General features: G+C 34.4%; 1 protein-coding gene across 4 annotated transcripts in view; it reads left to right on the plus strand.

Moving 5' to 3' along the window:
* SCAPER (S-phase cyclin A associated protein in the ER) overlaps window positions 1–22,976 on the plus strand; it is a 493,982-nt gene that overhangs the window by 267,932 nt on the left and 203,074 nt on the right. The window lies entirely within an intron of this gene.

The raw sequence follows: 22,976 nt of genomic DNA on the forward strand, positions 1-22,976 counted from the left end.
TTTTATGGCAGAAAATATAAAACTTTGAATTATAAAGCTCATATATCACAGATTTTCACAAAATACCAACTTCCTTCCTGTTTCCAATGGAAGATTTGGTAGTTTTCTTTCATGACTTAGAGTTATTAAATGTTTCAGTGACAGTTTTAAAAATCCTTAATGATTTTTAAAGTATTTATTATTCACTATAGAAAAATTTAAATGTACAAAGAAGAAACAAAACTCCCTGTAATACCCACTATTGACATTTTATTGTATTTTTTCTAATCCTTTTACTGTACATTTTTTACATTATTTTATCTAACTCATTTTATCATAAATTTTTTCTCATATATTTTAAAATTCTTTTTTACTGAATGAACATATCACAATTTACACAATTTATATCACTTAGGTGGTTTCTAATTTTTCTACTTAAGGTAATGACTATCTTTGTTTATGAGCTGCATTTTTTTGTTTTCTGGGTTTAAAATGTATTATATAATATTTTATATATACAAAAGAATGTAGTGATAAAAATTACATAAATACGTGAACAGCTGCAATCTCATGACCAACCTAAGAACTAGATTGATCCCAGTACATTTATGGTTCCCACTGTGTTCCTTCCTCACCCTATCCCCTTGCCTCTGCTCCCTCTGAGGGAAGTACTGTACAGAATTAAAGAGGTATCCTTTCTTTGTTTTTTAAAAATAGTGTTATTGCTTTATCACATAAATATATATTTAAATAATATATTATTTAGTTTTGCTTGTGTTTAACCTTTATAAAATATCACACTGCAGACTTAACGTGATTTTTTTCAATCAAAATTATGGGTCTAAGTTTTATTTAAGTTTGTAAATGTAGCTGTTTTTCATTTATTTTCTCTGTTGTATAGTGAGTACTACATTGTGTTAGTAGTACATTTTTTTATATTGTTCTCCTGACAGTAGATGTTCATTTTTGGGATTGGATGTTTGTGGGGGGGCGGTGGGGAGAGGTAGAGAGAGAAGGGGCAATTCTGCTCAAACAATTCTTGTATCAGAGCAAGTGAACAAGAATTTCTCTAAAGCAGGGAGCCTCAGACTTTAGTCTGCATCAGAATCACCTAGAGGACTTGTTAAAACACCTTGGATTTCTGATTCAGTTGGTCTGGAGTGGGTCCCAAGAATTTGTATTTCTAATATGTTCCCAAGTGACACTGATGCTGCTGGTCCAGGGACTATACTTTGAGAATCAGTGTTCTACTCTAGGGGATATGCCTCATGGGTGGAATTACCAGGTTTTCAGTCATATAAATGATCAGCTTTACAAGATAGTGCTCAGCTGCATTTTGGCATCAGAAAATACAATCCTCTATAGGAACTGAGAGCAGCATATTCACTGTGATATCATGGCAGAGCCACATAGAGTCAGTTCTTCTGTATAACATGCCCCTTTCAGAGTATGAGAGAGTTCAGAAGCTGTTAGTTGTCCAACATGTACTAGGTGGAGTGTTTGGAGGTTTTATATACCTTGGAAAAATCTCTAATTATTTTAAAATTAGCAGATACTGATTTTTTTTTATAAAGGGTACTTATACTTTGAACTAAAAGGCATTTGCTTGAAGATACCACCATGTATACCATATCTCATGAATACTGTTTCAGACTGAAGTAATCACAAAATTTTTGAGGAAAAAGTAAAATGATCTGTATAAGAAAGGTATTCAGTATGGTATTTCAGTATGAAAATCTAAGTAAAGTTATTTCATTCACAAAGGGGCAATTTACTGGAATACCACTGATCCCTTATAATTTGAGGGAGAAAAATGTTGTCTGGCTCCCAGCCTAAATGATCTGTGTCAGGAACCTTGCTGCAAAGCTGTCCTCAGAGTATACACTGCAGGACCACCTAAGAGTCTAAACTTACCTACAATAAGATCCTTTTGCAACTTTTATAACTAAAATCCTTTTTACCTAGCCAAGACAGACTAACTTTATGTGAACTTCTGTTCATAGAGTTATACGGACATTTCAGTGTAATTCAGCTGATGGTATTTATGATTTCAGTCTAGGAATTATAAATAACCATTCCTTTTTGTTTGGAAAACTGCCTGGAGTAACAAAATCATTAACACCAAAGCCAAGTACCCAGTGAAGGATTTGAAGACAGCCTAGAAGTGATGGGGGTGGGGGTGGGGGACTGGTAGAACTTGGGCAGGCACTCACTGAGGAATGGTGAGAGATTAATCTTGAGGTCTTTGTCCTCTAATTTAGACCTCAACACACTGATGCTTTCTGTTACTGCTTTGACACAGTTTCCTTAGGTAATTTTTCTGAAGTTCTGAGAAATGTTTTTAGGACTAACAGGTTAAATGTGTGATGCACAAAAATGCTCTTGTCACAAAAGAGGTTTGGAAACTGAGGAGACCTGGGTTTTGGAATACTTCCTGTGTGTCTCACGTCCCTTCTGGCTTTTTGGGTTCTCTGATTCTGTTCAGAAATAAAACGTTTGTAAGCTTTCTTGCATGTATTATGCTTTTTAACAAACCGCAGCCACTTCTGTAAGAAATATGGTGATCTAGGGGACTTGCACCAACTCTACCATCAAAAACATCTAAAAATTCTGGAAAAAATTTAAAAGTAATTTTCTTAAAAGCATCAAAGAGCTAAGGAGAAATAAAGAGTTATCAGGCCAAAGAAAAAGCAAGAGTTTAGACAGTTTTGGTTATAACTGAATGCCCCAAGAGTATTTGCCAGGCTGGCAAATGTGAATTACGATTTTGCAGGCCTCATGGGGTAGGGAGACAAAAGTAAAAGCCTAAGGGCTACCTAAGGTATGAAGTCTAATAGGAGATTTTCCCTTCACCAAAACCACCATAGCCTGCTCCCCGACGTAATGGTGAACCCTCTCACCTGACCTCAGAGACTGCAAAGAATGTGTCTCGGTATAGTGCAGAAGTTATAACCATAATCCAGCCCTGGAGTAGATTTGCAGTCCAAGTTCACATTACCTGTATTATATCAAATGGTGAAGTGAGTTTAAAATAGTCCCAGATTGGTTAGTAGCATCCCCTAGAAACCTGGCAGAAGGAAATGCGAGTCCTAATTGGAAGAAGACACCTTTATCCTAGGCCTCAGGTAATTTTTGTCAAGTAATTTTATAAGAACGAATAGCTGCAGTCAAAAAACAAGCACAAAAGTGGATAAGTCATTATGAGTAAGAGCAAGCAGAAACTAGAACTGTAAGGCTTTGTAAATACCAGTCACAGATCATAAAACTGTTCTTTTACGTGTTAAGGAAACAAAAGATAAGCTTGAAAATATTTAGTTATAGACCTAACAGCAATGACAGAGGAGGTAACTCAGAATAGTCCTCTCACTGATGACAATGAATAAAGCTAGACAAAATACAAACTGGAACTGAATTGCTAATAAAGTAGTGAAGAATTACTGGTCTAAGATCTGGGAACATGGCAGGCATTTTGGGGCTGGGTACAATTGGTGATCCAAAAGGGGCGGATGAGAAGCTGAGTAGTACTTTTGATATTATTGCAGAACTGGTGGGGAAAAATTGTTGGAGTCTAGAACTGTAAGTCGTAGGACAGTGGCCAAAATCCCATGTTTTGGGTTGGGACCTTAAAGGACTGAACTGTAAACAGGAAGTATGCCAGTCGTTGCACAGACAGCAGATAAACGGCAAATCATCTGGGTAGCTGGGAAAATCCCATCATTGGAAAAAGCAGTAAAGAGATCTTGAATTGCTAATACCCCCAGGTACCTAACAAAAGCAAATGGATAGTCTACTCTGGAGGAAGATAATAATCAACCTAAGTCTCAAATTACTTCAACAAAATAATTTTCAAATATACTGTCTGACAGAGAAAGATAATTAGGCGTATAAAAGGCAAGACAACATGGATAAAAATCAATAGAAACAGGCCAATAGGAGCTCTAGAACTATGCCTATTATGTTCAACGATATAAGTATTAATTATTTTTTTAAAGGTACAGCACATTTGAAAGAAAATAGAAGTTTTGGAACTGAATATTTTAGTAATTAAAATCAAGAAAACTGTACGTGAGATAACAGCAGAATAAACCAGCTGGACAGGGAATTAGTATACTGTAAGGTAGGTCATAAGAAAGAATCCAGACTGAAACATGGAGAGAAGATGACATGGAAAACACAGAGAAGAGTGTAAGAGGCATATAATATGTAGTGAAAATGCCTAATGTATGTATAGTTATTCAGAAGGAGAGTAGAGGAGTAGAAACATTATTTGAAGTCATCATCATTTAGCACTTTCTAAAACTTCTAAATCAACCCACAGATTCATGAAGCCAAATGAAGCTCAAGCCAGGTAAATAAAGACAAATACACACCTACAGACATCATAGTGAAATTGGAGAAAATCGTATTACAAGCCGATCTCATTCATGAACTTGGATTCAGATTTCCTAAACAAAATTTTGGCAAACCGAATCATGCAATGTATTAAAAGAATAATATATAACAACAAAGTTGGATTTATTCAGGATATTCAAGTTCGGTTTAATGTTGGAAAATCAATCATAGCTTATATTAATAGAAGAAAAAAGAAAAAAAATGATCATCTCGAAAGATGCAGTAAAAACATTTGGTAAATTCAGCAGCCAAACAATTCATGATGGTAAACCAGGAATAGAATGGAATTTCCTTAATCTGACAAATTGTATCTACAAAAAAAAAAAACATAGCTAACATCATAAGCTAATAAATAAGTTTAACAAGGCCACTAGATACAAGGAGAGTATAAAAAAAATCAATTGTATTTATGATATCAAAATATTATATAGGAATAAATCTATCATGTTCATGGATTAGATTATTCATATCTCTTGCTTAAAGCTGCAGTAATTAAGAAAGTGTGCTGTTGGAGCAAAGATGGAGAAAAAGAAAAATGGAACACAATTAAAAACATAAATAGTCCTATTCAAATGTGTATGCCTGTTTATGTATGTATGGAAAAAGGAGGCACTGTAAAGCACTAGGGGAAAGTATGGTCTATTTTGTGAATGATGCTATAATGATTAAATATCCTTATTTTTAAAAAATGAAACTTGACCTTACCTCACATCATAAACAAAAAATTAATTCCAGATTGACCTAAATGTAAAAAGAAAAAAAAGCCTTTCGGAAATAAGAGAAGAATATCTTCTTGACTTTGGGGTTTTGCCTGGACAAAAAAAGACATTAACCATAAAGGGAAGTGTTGATAAATTTGCATTAAAATAGGAACTTCTATTCCTCAAAAGACACCAGAAAAAAGAGTAGAAAGACAAGAGAACAGAATGGGAGAAGATCTTTATATGTACAACCCATGAAGAAGGGTATCCAGAGTATATAAGGAATTCCTACAAATTAATGAGGGAAAAAAAAAAAAACCTACCAACAACCCAGTAGGAAAATGATCAAGAGAATAGGCATTCCAAAAGGAGGAACTTACTCCCAATGCAGGGGACACAGGTTTGATCCCTGGTCGGGGAACTAAGATCCCACATGCCACACAGTGCAGCGGAAAAAAACCAAACCAAAACAAAACCAAAAGGAGAAACTTAATTAGCCAATAAATATATGCAAAGATAGTCAATCTCTTTATTGATCAGGAAAATCCAAATAAAAAACGCAGTGTGGTACTGTGATTCACCTATCACAATGGCAAAAATTAAACACTGAAAATACCAAGTATCAGCAAAGATCTAGAGCAATGGAAATGCTCATACACTGTTTGTGATAATATAACTTGGTACTACAAGTTTATTTTTTTAATTAATTTTTATTGGAGTATAGTTGATTTACAATGTTGTGTTAGTTTCTGCTGTACAGCAAAGTGAATCAGTTATACATATGCATATATCCACTCTTTTTTAGATTCTTTTCCCATATAGTTCATTATAGTATTGAGTAGAGTTTCCCTGTGCTATACAGTAGGTTCTTATTAGTTATCTATTTTATCAATATATATAGTAGCGTGTATATGTCAATCCCAATCTCCCAATTTATCCACCCCTCCACTTTCCCCTTTGGTAACCATCAGTTTGTTTTCTATATCTGTGACTCTGTTTCTGTTTTGTATATAAGTTCATTTGTACCATTTTTTTAGACTCCACATGTAAGTGATATCATATGATATTTGTCTCTGTCTGACTTACTTCGCTCAGTATGACAATCTCTAGGTCCATCCATGTTGCTGAAAATGGCATTATTTTGTTCTTTTTATGGCTGAGTAATATTCCATCGTATTATATATGTACCATATCTTCTTTATCCATTCATCCGTTGATGGACATTTAAGTTGCTTCCATGTCCTGGCTATTGTAAGTAGTGCTGCAGTGAACCTTGGGGTGTACGTATCTTTTTGAATTATGGTTTTCTCTGATGTATGCCCAGGATCAATTAAAGTTGAAGGCATGCATATCATATTTTACTTCTAGGTTTATACCCTAGAGAAATTAATGCATATATGCACCAGGAGACACGTACACAAATGTTCAATAGCAGCATTGTTTATAATTACCAAATATGGAAGATAACCCAAGTATCCATCAACAGCTGAATATATTAATTATGGTATGTTCATGTAATGGAATATTGTTCAACAGTAAAAATGAATGGGGAGATGCAAGAGGGAGGAGATATGGGGATAAATGCATATGTGTAGCTGATTCACTTTGTTATAAAGCAGAAACTAACACACCACTGTAAAGCAATTATACTCCAATAAGGATGTTTAAAAAAAAATGAATGAACTACAGTTATGGGTAACAACATGGGTGTATCTCACAATGTGTAGTCACAAGTCGCCAAAATATATTTATATACTGTTACATTTCCAGTTACATAAACTTTAAGGATAGGCAAAGGTAACATTATTCTTTTAGACTGTATACATAGGGGGTAAAACTATAAAGAAGATACGGAAAATATTTCTCGTCAAAATCAGGATAATGATTATCCAAAGAGGAGGGTGAATGGTATGATCAGGAAGATTTACCTAAGTGGCTTCTTGAGTGCTTCTAGTCTTCTTTTTTCTTGACCAGATGGTGATGTTATGTTCAAATTATAATTATTCTTTAAAATTGTACTAAATGTTTTCTTTTTTTTCCTGTCTTAATGTATGTTTATGTTTCACAATATAATTAAAGTTCAAGTTAAAATAAATTGCTCCTAAGACACTTCTGTTGCAGAAATGTTTAATTATTTCAAATAAGAGTTTCTAAAACATTCTCATATATGCAAAGGCACTTTCATCATACTTGCCATTGTATTAAATTGGTTCTAAGTAAATGTGATTTGTATTTTTATTGACTTTCTCATTACTCTGCCATAATGAACATTACATTTAAGTTTGGATAGTAACAGCATCCCACAAGCTTTCTGTGGTTTATCAGTAACATGAGACATTTGTATGCTGTTACTATAAGTAAACACTTTAAGCAAATGGATTGGACGTGGATTTTGTCCAGTTGCCTTTCCTGACTTTTTTAGAATCCTGCCAAATTTAAATAGGGATTCAGCTGTGAATCTCTTGAACCTGAATAAGTAAACCACGTAGCTGACAGCATTCATAATTTAACTGAATTGAGATGTCAAATCACAATTGACTTTGTCATACCTATAGCAAACCCCGTCTTACTTTGGTGTTTTTGAAATTTATCTTGCAAAATTCCACCAACAAAAAACTGTGGAAGGTAGAAAGGTAGAAATCCTTCCTCACCCCACTCCCCTTTTTTCTGCTTTTTGTGGCTATTTGACACATGCCTAGAGAAGATAAACCACTAATCCCTAAGAGCTTTTTCAACCTAATTGTGTTCAGAAAATTGTGTCCAGGTCCTGGTAGACACTGTCTATCCTCCAAACCTCATGGTTGCATTAGGTTTTACTTCTCTTATTTTCAGCTGGAACTCTTCAGTTTGAGAGGAACTGGAAAACATTCAGTCGTAGGATCGTCTTATTTTGATCCCCTCACTTACTGTGTTCTCAATTTATGTAGTTGTTTCCTCGTAGCAGCTGCCAAGTAACTGTATAGCTTGTATGACACCCATATCTTGTCAGAAGGTGACAAGTGTATCGTATGGCCCAAAGTAAAATGAAAATGTTTCTGATACTTCTTCAACTAGCTTGCATTAGACAATTAATATAAGGAAAATGGAATTGTTATTTTAAGAATCATACAGAAATTTAATATGTATATGGTTTGTATTTTTTAAAAAGAAACAGTGAAGGAAAAGAAAGGAGGAAGTGTTTGTGTATTTTGTTTTAGATGTGGTTATATAGGTGTGTCCAGTTGCCAAAAGTCATCAAACCAAATACTTAAATCTGTGCATTTTATGTAAACTATGGCTCAGTAAAAAACAAAAAAAATTAGATAATCATGATTCCAAAATAGCTTATATTATTTTTCAGATGTTGAGGCTTGCCTTTATAAAAACACACTATTTTAGTCATCTCGTGTGAAATCACTTATTGTGGCTTCTTTTTGAAGAGTGCTCTTTTAAAAGCAAATAAATTTGTTATAAAAACTCAGTGATGAATATTTGTACTGCTAGCTTATAGTAACGTTTTTTTACACAACTTGTGATATTTTCTGATTATGCACATTAACTCTTTGTAAACTCTTTTAAAATTCTTTTTAAAAAACCTCGTCTTAAAAAAAAACCTCTTATGTAATACAACACACAGAAATTTGTGTAAAACACACTTGCACAGAAAAATGAATAATTATAACAGCAAGAAACCCTGGTGACTACTTGTTCGAGAAATAGAACATTGCCAGCATCTCGAACCCTGCAACCCACCTACATTTATTTTGCCAATCATGCATTTCTTTTAATATTTGGATAAATTATTACTTTGACTTTTTGGAAACCACTTTTTAAAAATTTTCTGTATGGTTTTACTCCCTAAGGATCCATTCCTAAATAATATATGTTAGTTTAAACATGTCTAGTTTTGAACTTTATATAAATGGAATGCTACTCTGTATTTTTGTGTCTTGGCGTCTATCAGGTTTATGTATTTAAGAATTTATGTTGTGTAGAGGGTTTTTTCCATTGCTGTATGTACTGTGTCATTATATAAATTTGCCACAGTAGCACTTACCCATTTCACCATTGATGGAAATTTGGGTTGTTTTTATAAAAAATGTGCTTCTAAACATGTATTCTTGTACTCATGTGCAAGAATTTCCCTAAGGAGTGGAATTCCTGGGTTATAGGGTATGTGTACCTTTAACTTTTCTTGATAATGCTGTATTGTTTTCCAGATAAGTTGTACCAAGCCACTCTACTGACAGCAGAGTGTAAAAGTCCTGTTTCTTTCTCCTTTTCTAACACTTGATGTTATCAGACTTTTTAATTTTTGCCAATCTTGTGGGTATGTAGTAGTATGCTTGCTGTAGTTTAATGTGCATCTCTATTGGCAGGTAGGTTTGGGCACCTATTCATATTGCTTGGCCATTTGAATTCTCTTGTGACATGCCTGTTCAAATCTTTTGCTCACTTTTCTGCTGATTTGTAAGAATTCTTTCTACGTTCTGGATACCAGTTCTATGTTTTTGAAGTGTATTAAAGATACCTATTTCTATTACTCAGCTGTCTTTTTACTCTCTTTTGGTTCTTTTGATGAACAGTTCTTTTTTTAAAAACTGAAGTATAGTTTATATACAATATTATATAAGTTACAAGTGTACAATATAGTGATTCACAATTTTTAAAGGTTATACTCAATTTATAGTTATTATAAAATACTGGCTATATTCCCTGTGTTGTACAATATATACTTGTAGCTTATTTTATACATAATAGCATGTACCTCTTAATCTACTACCACAATATGGTAGTGTCCCCCCGTCCTTCTCCCCCCCGGTAACCACTGGTTTGTTCTCTATATCTGTGAGTCTGTTTCTTTTTTGTTTTGTTCACTAGCTTGTTGTATTTTCTAGATTCCACATATAAGTGGTATCATATAGTATTTCTTAATTTTAGTGTGCAAAGAGTTATCAGTATTCTATGGTTAATAGTTTTTGCTCTTTATAAACTATTGTCCCATTCCTGAGTCAAGAAGTCTTTTTCTATATTTTATTCTTGAAGTTTTATAGTTTTGCCTTTACTTTTAGTTTATTATCTGCCTGGAATTAATTTTTCTGCTTATTGTAAGGTTTAATTTCATTTCTTTTTTCCATCTGGGTGCTTAATTTTTTGAGCACCATTTATTGAAAAGACTAGTTTCCCCTACTGTTCTTTGGTGCCTCATCTGTTGTAAATCAAAGTTTTGTAGATATGTGAGTTTCTTCTAGCTTCTCTGTTTTAATTTATTCTCTCCCCAGTTGTCTCTGATACACTCTTAAAACTATCCATGAGATTCTTAATTTTAACCACAGTATTCAATTTTCTATGTCTAGAAAGCCTGTTTGCTCTTTTTCACACCTGCTATGACCTTTTTTATAATTGCATGTTCTTTGCAGATATTTTCAAGCTTATTTTTTATTTATACACAGAAAACATTTTACAATCGGTGTCTAATAACCTTAATATCTCACATCTTTCAGTGTGTGTTTTTACACGTTCTTTCTTGTGATGTCTTGTTTCCTTTTTAACCTGTTTATTTTTCATTACATGCTGATAATTGTAATTGTTGAGAACTTTTGCATCTATACTCATAGGGGGTACTAGTCTAGAATTTCTTCTGATATCTTTGTCTAGCTGTATTATCAGGATGATACAGGCCTCATAGAATGAGATAAGAAGTGTTCTCTCTACTTCTGTGTTTTGGAATAATTTGAGAAGGATTGGTATTAATTCTTTAAATGTTTGGTAGAATTGACCAGTGAAACCATCTGGTTCGAGGCTTTTCTTTGTTGAGAGGTTTTTGATTACTGATTCAGTCTCTTTGCTTGTTAACAAATATATTCCAGTTTTCTATTCCTTCTTAACTCAGTTTTAGTAGTTTGCATGTTTCTAGGAATTTGTCCATTTCATCTAGGTTATCTAACTTGCTGGCATATAATTGATCATAGTATGCTGTCATAATCCTTTCTATTTCTGTAAGGTCAATAGTAACATCCCCACTTTCATTTCTGATTTTAGTCATTTGAATCTTCTCTTTTTTCTTTAGTCTAGCTAAAGGTTTGTCAATGTTTTTGATCTTTTCAAAGAACCAGCTTTGATTTCATTGATTTTTCTCTTTTGCTTTTCTGTTCTCTATTTTGTTTATCACCACTCTAATCTTTATTTCTTTTAGTTTTGGGTTAGCTTTGAGCTTAGTTTGGTCTTCTACTTCCTTAAAGTGTAAAGTTAAGTTATTGATCTGAGATCTTTGTTCTTTTTAAAGCAGATATTTACATCTATAAATTTTCCTCTGAGCACTGCTTTCAGTGAATCCCATAAGTTTTGTTATATTGTGTTTTAATTTTCACTTATTTCAAAGTATTTTCTAATTTCCCTTGTGATTTCTTCTTTGACCCATTGGTTGTGCAAGAATGTATTGTTTAATTTCCACATATTTGTGAGTTTTCCAGACTTTCTTCTGTTACTGATTTCTAATTTCATTCTTTTGTGGTTAGAGAAGATACTTTGTATAATTTCAGTCTTTTAAAATTTATTTACATGTGTTTTGTGGTCATTGTATTTGAACAATTTTTAAGAATAATTGAAAACCTAATATGATGGTGCCTTCCTCTGGAAATATTTTCATTTATTTTTGGTAGGTGCTAAGAGTACTAATGTTTCTGGAACCATGTTAATTCAAGTTCAAGGTCTAAGGTTCCCCAGGCCACTTGGGTGTCCTAAACATGCTGCAAGTATGTGGATTGGCTGGCTGACTTCCATTTCAGGCTTATCATGAGGATGAAACTTTTCAATCTTTTTTGGAATGGTTTAATTTGTGTCATTTTGTAACTGTTTCTCATGGATCAGCAAAAGCAGCTTTGAGGGCTGTGCTTCTGTCTCTTGGTTTTTACCTTCTCCTGGATTTTTGACTTGCAGTTCTCTCTCTGGTAGCTTTAATTTGTTTAGAATAATAAAAATGTTTTATTCAGCTTTTTTGGTTGTTTTCAGCAGGAGAGCTTATCTTAATTGCTTAGTTTCCCATTTTTGAATGAGGTACCTTCTAGTATCATTTTAAATCATACTTTTAATATAAATTAAGACTGGAAGGATATTAATGTCTGTAACAGCAGCATTTTGAGAAATGGCTGTTAGAGTTGTTAGCTAGTTGTGTAACTGAGGATCAACCTGTTTCATATCAAACCATGTTGCAAATCTTGGAAAACAGCTGTGTGTCATCTTCTACTTAGAAAAGTATCACACGTAGAGGATTTAGTTTAAAAAGAGAATGTCTGTCTGTGTTGACTGAACAGTGCAGGTCCTCATTCAGAAAAGTATTCAGTTCACTGACCAGAACTATAGGACATTAGAGTTATTTATAACTGAATCCCAGCTACACACCTTTTGGTGGTTATTTTTCATTTCTTCTTAGAAGTAGAGAGATTATGGTGTGCTTAAAGAGAGCTAAGCATGAGAAAGCAAAACCAAGTTCACTACTCATCTAGCTAGGTGAATGCCGATATACTGTCGTTAATCGCCTTTCCCTAGAACATTGCTAAGGGGGGCTTCTCAAAGCTATTAGATACAAAAGTACACTTCCCTGGAGTGTCAGTTTTATGCAAATATTAGCGACAAAAAAAATTGTTAAAAAATTTTTTACACTCAGGTTTTTGTGAAAAAGACTATTTTAGTATTATCTCTTGAATAAATACTTTGTGGCAAATAATTGATAAATTTTAACCAAAGCATGTCAATTATTGTATTAGGCAAGAAATGTCATGAAAATCATGTTTGAGAACCAGAAGTAGGACCATGAATTATTTAATCTTCATTTACATTGCTAAAAATGACAATGCTACTGATAATATTAAGAACAAATTGTTAGAGTTATTTCTTCACTAATAAAGTTCTTGTTGAGTACATTGTTGTTATGATTTTAAATAAATAAGTAAATAGACAATGCTGTATAAGAGATCCTTTCAGCCCAGCACATGATATGAGTGATTTTACCTGTCAGTAAGATGTGCTTTTTGAAGTTTCTTCCCATAGCAGCCTGACGGTATTCCATCATGCTACCTCTCTGGCAATATTCTACTCTTGGGCTCACCTTAGTTATTGACTGCTGGATGCAGTGAGTAAACACTTACTGTTTTTAACCACATTTATATAAGTCTGGGTTCTCGGAAATAGTGACACTAAAAAATGAGAAATTGCCTGTATAAGGACCTTGATGCTAGCTGTCTTCAGTTCAGCTCATTTTTTTTACATTAATAGACTCCATGGCAGATACCTTGTGTATGAAGTAAGGCAAGTAGAAAACTATTTTCCTCCTCAATAGTATGTCATATAAAACTATTTTCTGGTTAAAATAAACATAGATGATATCATGGAAAGGAATGCAACATTTTTTTATTTTTGAAACAAGATACTCATGAAGATGCTTCTTGCTGTTACTAGGTGTATACCCCCCATGTCCCTGGAAATTCACTTTTTTTCTGACATTAGAGATACTTAAATGGACATTTGGAGAAACTCTGCCTTAGAATAAATTAAATCATCTATGTTGTCCTCTATTCCATTCTCAGGAACTATGAAGAAATAGAGGATTGTTGAAAGTTGCACGTGATGTTGGTCAAAATTGCACCAGCAATGGGCAGATATTAAGGAAGCAGATGAGAGCAATGTTAAAAGCATGGGCCTAGAACCTGCTACCTATTTATTTTGTGAACCTGGACAAATTAATTAATCTATCTGGGCTTCAGTCTTTCCTGTCAGTAAAGTGTATGATGTTGACACGTCCCAAAGGATTGTGTGACTATTAAATGAAATAATTTATGTTAAATTCATGGCAATAATTAGGCAGTCGGCAGATGTTGATACAATGTAATGCAGCTATTAAGACCACAGGCTTTGTAGTTATGGGCCTGAATTCAAATTCCAGATCAGCCATGCAGTAGCTCTGTGAGATTAGCCAGATTATTAACCTTTGTAGGAAACTTCACTTTTCTTTTTTTTAATTAATCTTTTTTTTAATATATCTATTTTTTATTATTTATTTGGTTGCACCAGGTCTTAGTTTTGGCAGGTGGGCTCCTTAGTTGCAGCTCGCCGGCTCCTTAGTTGCAGCATGCAGGCTCCTTAGTTGTGGCATGCGAACTCTTAGTTGCAGCATGCATGTGGGATCTAGTTCCCTGAGCAGGGATCGAACCCTGGCCCCTGCATTGGGAGCGTGGAGTCTTAACCACTGCGCCACCAGGGAAGTACCAGAAACTTCACTTTTCTCCTTTGAAAAATATGGGTAGGATTGCATATCTAACTCTTTCAGTTGTGAGAATTAAAATTTAGTAGCAACATAATCAACTATTATTTATTACAGAAATGAAAGGATTGATATAACATCTAAAAATAAATTAATATAAACCATCATTTTAAAATTAAAGGGGAAAAACAGTATTAGTAGAAACAGAAAAGGCATAAATTAAAATTCAACACTTACTCCTAATTTTTAACAATTTTAAAGATTTAATTTTAAGAAGAAGAGGCTAGTTTAGGGTGGTTACCAAAAACCTGCAAAAAACATCGTATTTAATAATGAAACATTGATTCACTGTCCTCAAGGTCCTGGACGATATATTTTCTTGTTCAATATAACAAGAAAAAGCAGTGCTGATTACTGGCTGATATGCACCAGTACAGCCAAATGGATTGTTTAAAGCCATTGCTTCCTTTTGATTGGTTGATATCTGTGAAGTATGTTGCTAACATATCTGAACATCATGCCTGAATAACAGATAAGCAGTAAAGAAACAAAGTTGTGTATATTTGCTGATAAGGTGCTTGTCTATGTTGAGAATCCAGGAAAATTCACAAATTCTTAAAACCAAAAAGACGATAAAGATTCCTGGTTACAGGATCCATTTACCAAATTAAGTTGTGTTCTTAGACACCAGTGACCAAAAACTACAAATGTAAAAAAGAAAAGCTTTAATCTCATTCTTAATAACAACAGAAACCATTATATGCCTAGGAATAACCTTTTTTAAAAAAATAAGACTTTTAGGGATAAAATTATGAGATTCTATGGAAGGAGTATTTCAACAAATGGAAATACTTGATGTTTGTGATTGTGAAGACTTATAAAGTGTCAATTCTCTACAAATTAAAACATAAATTAAATTCAGTTAAAACTGCAATTAACTTTTTCATGGAATATTACAAGATAATTCTAAAAGTCTTTAGAAAAATAAAGTTGAGAATAACTAAACCAATTTTAAATAAGAAATAAATGAGAGTTGGTGATATCATCAACATGGTGGGTTAAATATTTCCTATAGTCTTCCCCCTGCCCAAGAACACCAATTTAGACCCAGGGGAAGTTCCATCACACTGTTGGAGCAAAAAATTTTGAGATTGGATACACTGAAGAGGATAAGAGGACGTGTCACCTCTACCCCAAGGAGGCACAGCACAGTGCCATGAGACACCTTTTAGGCCTGTGATTTCTCCCAAGGAGGAATTGTGAGAGCATATTAGAGTTAGTCTTCCCCAGCTGGGCAGGACGCTGACAAAGAGACCCACTTCTTTTTAGCCCCATCCTCAATACTGAGGTATGCTGTGTGACTAGGAGTTTGGATGTGACTGGGAGAACAGCAGCTAGTGCTCTTGGAGAACATCAAAGGGACATGGATCCTATGAACCACATTGTAGACTCCATCAGGAAGCTCGCCCATGAGATGCTGAAGACACCTTGCCCTAGAATCCCCTCAACTGGTCCACAAGTACCCCAGCACCTCATCCACACAAACCTACACCCCCTGGCCAGCTCCCAGTGCATGCCTCTAACAGCAGCAAGAAGGAACCTCTGCCAGTGGCTAATGAGCAACACAGAAAGCTGGCCCAACTCTGGGGAATTGAGAGAAATCACCCAAATATGAACATTCAGCACCACCCTAGGGAAAGCAAAAGGGAGGCTGTCAGCACATGGCCTGGCTTTGCAGGATCAAGAGAAGGCGTATAATCTTAACATTCCCCCAGAAGAGGAGCAAGAAGTATGCAGCAAGTGTATTCATAGTTCTGAGAAAACTTAGAATCCCTAACAGGGCTGACCAAATTAATTTTTCTACTGAAGCCAGTCAGTAAAGAGGAGGTGATGGCTTCTTTAAACAAGAAGATAGCAATGCAAGACATGAATGAAATATGATACCATCAAAGGAACACAGTTTTCCAGCAACTGACCCCAAAGAAATGGAGATGTAAGATTTACCTGAGAAAGAATGAAAAAGAGTGAAGAAAAACTAATAAGAACCATGGTCTACCATTAAGAAAAAGTCTGCATTATTGGAGTCCAATTAGGAGAAGGGAGGGAAGGAAAGGGTCTCTTGAGAAAGCTTACTTAAAGAAATAATGCCTGAGAACTTCACAGATATGGGAATCTGGGAAGAGTTTTAGACATCCAAATTCATGAAACTCATAGGTGCCCCCAAAATTGCAATCCCAAATGATCTTCAAGACACATTATAATAAAATTGTCTAAAGTCAAAGACAAAGGGAATTTTTAAAGCAGCTAGAGAAACAAAATTCTTCACATACAAGGGACCCCTCCCCAATAAGGCTATCAGTGCATTTCTTAGCAGAAACCATGTGGGCCAGGAGAGAGTAGGATGATATTTTCAAAGTGCTGAAAGAAAAAACTGCCAACCAAGAATATGTTAGCCAGCAAAGCTATCCTTCAGAAATGAAGGCGAGATAAAGACTTTCCCAGATAAACAAAAGCTGATGGAATTCATCACATTAGCCCTGCCTTATAAGAAGTGCTAAAAGGACTTTTTTAAGCTGAAATGAAATGATGCTAATTAGTAGCATGAAAATATAAAACTGGTAAAGTTAAGGTCAAATTTGAAATACTCTAATAATGTAATGTGGTGTGTTAGTCACTTAACTCTTGTATAAAGGTTCAAGGACAGAGTATCAGAAGTAACTATAGCTACAATAGTTTGTTAATTATTACACAATATAAAAAGAGGCAGCAAGTTGCAACATCAAAAAATAAAATGGGGGAAGGGATTAAAAAGGTAGACTTTTGTATGCAATCCAAATTACCAGTTTATAAGAGACTGTTATAAGTTGTTTTATGTAAGCCTCATGGTAACCAAGAAACAAAACCCCCAAAATAGTACATACCAAAAGAGGAAGAAAGGATAAGGGAACTACAAAGTAGCCAGAAGACAGTAAGATGGCTTTAGCAAGTCCTTACCCATCAATGATTATGTTAAATGTAAACTGATTAAATTCTCCAATCAAAATGTATAGAGTGGCTGAATGGATTTTTAAAAAGACCTCAGTATGTGGTGGCCACAAGTGACTCACTTCAGCCTTTAACAACACACATAGACTGAAAGTGAAGGCATGGAAAAAGACATTCCATGCAAATGGAAACCAAAGGACAGCAGGGGTAGCTACATTATTTCAGACAAAATAGACTTTAAGTCAAAAATTATAATGAGAAAAAGAAGGTAATTATATAATAATAAAATTATGAGTCAAATAATCAAGAGGCTATAAAAATTGTAAATGTATATACATCGAACATCAGAGCCCCTAAATATATAAAGTACTAACAAATCTGAAGGGAGGTATAGACAACAATACAAGGGAACTTTAATATCCCACTTTCAATAATGGATAGATCATTCAGACAAAATCAATAGGGAAACATTGGACTTAAACTATACTTTAGACCAAATGGACTAATAGACACAGAACATTTCATCCAACAGTAGCAGAATACATACTCTTCTCAAGTGCATAGGGAGCATTAACCAGGATAGATCATATGTTATGTCACAAAACAAATCTTAGCAAATTTAAGAAAACTGAAATCATACCAAGTATCTTTTCAGCTGCAGTGGTATGAAACTAGATATCAAGAACAGGAGGAAAACTGGAAAATACACAAATATGTGGAAATTAAACATCACACTCCTAAACAACCAATATCAAAAGTGAAATTTTAAGGCCACCCTGGTGGTGCAGTGGTTGAGAGTCCACTTGCCGATGCGGGGGACATGGGATCGTGCCCCCGTCTGGGAGGATCCCATGTGCCGCAGAGCGGCTGGGCCTGTGAGCCATGGCCGCTGAGCCTGCACGTACGGAGCCTGTGCTCCACAATGGGAGAGGCCATGGCAGTGAGAGGCCCGCGTACTGCAAAAAAAGGAAAAAAAAAGTGAAATTTTAGAAAGATCTTGAACGAAAATAGAAGCATGACATACCATGACTTATGGGGTGCCATGAAAGCAGCTCTAAGAGGAAGTTTATAATGATAAACATCTACATTAAGAAAAAAGAAAGATCTCAACCTAATTTTGTACCTCAAGTACCTAGAAAAGGAAGAAACTAAGCCCAAAGTTAGTAGAAGGTAGGAAATAAAAATGATCAGGCCAGAATACATGAAATAGAGAAAAAAAAATTTAGAAAAGGACAGTTAAATTGAAAGCTGATTTTTGGAAAAGAGAAACAAAACTAACAAATCTTTAGATAGACTAAGAAAAAAAGAAACCAGAGACATTACAACTGATAGCACAAAGGATCATGAGAGACTACAGTGAACAATTACACACCTAGAAATTGGACAACTTAGAAGAAATAGCTACATTTCTGGAAATGTACAACCTCCCAAAACTGAATCCTGAAGAAAGAGAAAATCTGAACAGAAAAATAACAAATAAGGATTTGAATCAGTAATCAAATACCTCCCAAAAAAGAAAAGCCCAGGGCCAGATGGTTTCACTAGTCAGTTCTACCAAACACTTAAAGAAGAATTAATTCCAGATCATCTCAAACTATTCCAGAAAATCAAAGAGGAGTGAATACTGTCTACTCATTTTACAATGCCACCATTACCCTGATATCAAAGCCAAATAAGGACACTACAAGAAAAAAAAGTGTTAAGTCAAAATTCCTGATGAATGTTGATGTAAAAATTCTCAGCAAAATACTAGGAAAACAAATTCAACAGCACGTTAAAAGGATCATAAACCATGATCAAGTGGGATTTTTTCCCTAGGATAAAAAAATGATTCAGCATACACAAATCAATAAATGTGATATACCACATTAATAGAATGAAAGATTAAAATTATGTGATCCTCTCAGTAGATCCAGAAAAAGCATTTAACAAAATTCAACACATTTTCATGATAAAAACTCTCAACAAATCAGTTATGAAAGGAATATACCTCCACATAATAACATCCATATATGAAAAGCCCACAGCTATCAACATACTCAATGAAAGATTGAAAGCTTTCCCTCTAAGACCAGGAATAAGACAAGGCTGCCTACTGTCACCACTTTTATCCAACATAGTACTGGAAGTCCTAGCCAGAGAAATTAGGCAAAAAAAAGAAATAAAGAATTCAAATCAGAAAGGAAGAAGTAAAATTGTCTCTGTTGGCAGAAGATGTGATCTTATGTATAGAAAATCCCAAAGACTCCACCAAAAAAAGCTGTTAGAACTAATAAACAAAATCTCTAAAGTTGCAGGATACAAAATGAATATGCAAAGATCAGTAGTTTTTCTATACACTAACAAGGAAGTATTTGAAAAAGAAGTAAAACAATCCTATTTACAATAGCATCGAAAACAATAAAATACTTAGGAATAAATTTACCCAAAGAAGTGAAAAGATCTATACACTGAAAACTGTAAGAAACTGATGAAAGAAATTGAAGAATGTGCAAATAAATGGGGAAAAAATCTCATTCATGGATTGGAAGAATTAATATTGTTAAAAGTGTCCACACTACCCAAAGCCATCTATAGATTCAATGCAATCCCTATGTAAAGCTATAGTAATCAAAATAGTTTAGTGCTGGCATAAAAGCGGACACAAAAACCAGTGGAACAGAATCGAGACCCTAAAAATAAACCAACACATAGGGTGAATTAATATTTGACAAGGGAGCCAAGAATAGTCAACAGGGATAGGATAATGTCTTCAAAATGGTGTTGGAGAAACTGGATAATCGTTCAAAAGAATGAAACTGGACTCTTTTCACACTCACAAAAATTAACTCAAAAAAAATTAACTCAAAATGGAATAAAGACTTAAATCTAAGACCTGGAGACATAAAACTCCCAGAAGAAAACAACAAGCAAAAAATTCCTTGGCATTTATCTTGGCAATGATTTTTTTGGATATGACCAAAATCACAAGCAACAAAAGCAAAAATAAACAAGTCAGACTACATCCAACTTAAAAGCTTCTGCATAGCAAAAGAAACAACCAACAAAATGAAAAGGCAGCCTGTGGAATGGGAGAAAATATTTGCAGACCAAATATCTGATAAGGGGTTAATATCTAAGATATATAAGAAACTCCTACAACTCAATACCAAATAATAATAATAATCTGATTTTAAAATGGGCAAACGGACCTGAATTGACGTTTTTTAAGAACACATAAAAAGGCCAACAGGTTCTTGAAAAGGTGCATCATCATCATCATCATCAGGAAAATGTAATGGAAACCCACAATGAGATATCACCTCACACCTGTTAAAATGGCTATTATCAAAAAGACAGCAATTGGGCTTCCCCGGTGGCGCAGTGGTTGAGAGTCCGCCTGCTGATGCAGGGGACACGGGTTCGTGCCCCAGTCCGGGAAGATCCCACATGCCGCGGAGCGGCTGGGCCCGTGAGCCATGGCCGCTGAGCCTGCGCGTCCGGAGCCTGTGCTCCGCAATAGGAGGGGCCACAGCAGTGAGAGGCCTGCGTACCGCAAAAAAAAAAAAAAAAAAAAAAAAAAAAAGAGCAATTAACAAGGGTTGGCAAGGATGTGGAAAATAGAGAACCTTGTACACTGTTGATGGGAATATAAATCGGTATACCCATTATGGAAAGCAGTGTGGAGGTTCCTCAAAACATTAAAAATAAAACTACCCATATCATCTCACAATCCCACTTGTGGGTATATAGTCAAATGAAATGAAACCACTATCTTAAAGAGATATCTGCATTCCCATGTTCATTGCAGTATTATTCACAATAGCCAAGACATGGAAACAACCTAAATATCCATCAACAGATTAATGGATAAAGAAAATGTGGTGTGTACATATGCAATGCATATTATTTGGCCATGGGAAAGAAGGAAATCTCCCATTTGTAACAACATGGATAGAGGGCATGCTGTGTGAAATAAGTCAGAGAGAGAATGACAAATACTATATGATCTCATGTATGTAGAATCTAAAAAATCGAACTTACAGAACCAGAGAATAGAATGGTGGTTGCCAGCGTCTGGGGGGTAAGGTAAATGGGAAGCTGTTGGTCAAAGAGTATAAGCTTCTAGTTATAAGATGAATAAGTTCTGGGATCTAATGTATAGTGTGGTGGCTGAAGTTAACAATACTGTATTATATAGTTTAAAGTTACTAAGAGATAGATCTTAAAGGTCCTCAACCCCCCCACACACACAATGATAAATATGTGAGATAATGAAGGTGTTAATTAACCTTATTATGGTAATCATTTCATAAAATATATGTATATTAAATCAACACATTATTTGATTAAACTTGATACCTTAAACTTGTACAGTGTTATGTGTCAATTATATCTCAATAAAACTGAACGATAAATTTTGAAAAGATAGTCACTGGGAAAAAAAAACAAAGAATTAAACGAGACTTTTTTTAAGCTGTAGTAAATATGTGATGTTGGTGCAAATAGACAAATACATTTGTGGAAAATATTAGCCCAGAAACTGTTTTACATATATAGGTGTGTGTGTGTGTGTGTGTGTGTATATATACATATATATATACCTATATATATAATACATACATGTACACATATACATGTATATAGAGAGAGGATCTTGGTATTTGACGTAAGTTGCATATTCAATAGTGGAGAAAGAATGAACCCTTCAGTAAATGGGACTGGGACAGTTATTTTTCCATACTAATCAATCAATGAATGGATGTATGTGTAAGTGAATAAGTGATGGAATAAGACCCCTATCTCACAAACTTGAAAATTAATTCCAGGATAAGTTAAAGTCCTATATGTAAAAAGCAGAACTTTTATAATTTAGAAGAAATACAGTATATCTTTATGATATTAGTTATAACATAATTTAAGATCTCAAAAGCATATATAATTAAGGTAACATGACTGACAACATTAAAGTAAAAAATGTCTTCAAATAATAACTCAAACAAAGTTATATGCTTTGAATGAAAAGAAGATATTTGCAACACATATAACCAGAAATTGGACTAGAAAAATATATTAAAGTTATCCTACAAATCAGTAGGAAAGAGTGAACCCATGAGGAAATTGAGTGGAGTCATAAAAAAAGAGAAATCCAGATGGCCATTAAATATTTGGAAAGATGTTCAACCTCATTAATAGATTTCTATAAATTTAAACAAGGCACCATTTCACTCCCAGTCTGGTGAAAACTGAAAATGGAAAATACTAAGTGTTTGAAAGCATATGGTGAAAGGAATCCCTCATATACTGCTGGTGGGAATATTAATTGATATACTACTTTGTAGAGCAGTTTGGCAAGATCTGGTAAAGTAGAAGCTTGCATACCCTGTTTGACCCCCAAAATTCTATTTCTAGTTTTATACTTTGGAGAAACTCTTATACCTGGGTGCAGTGAGATCTATACAAGGATGTGTGTTCTATCCTCATTTTAATAGCAAAATAACCTGAATGTCATCAGTGGGGGAATGGCACTAGGAGAATGAATGAATTGCAGCTTTGTCGTATAATAGAATACTATGAAGCAGTTTATTGATTCATTTATTTAAGAAACATTAATGAACTTTCAACTGTGTACTAAACACTTTGGATACTGAGGATATGATGGTAAGCAACACAGAGTCTTGTAAGTCATCACTTAAGTTGTG

The sequence above is a fragment of the Tursiops truncatus genome, chromosome 2 (assembly GCF_011762595.2).
Source record: "Tursiops truncatus isolate mTurTru1 chromosome 2, mTurTru1.mat.Y, whole genome shotgun sequence".
NCBI lineage: Eukaryota > Metazoa > Chordata > Mammalia > Artiodactyla > Delphinidae > Tursiops > Tursiops truncatus.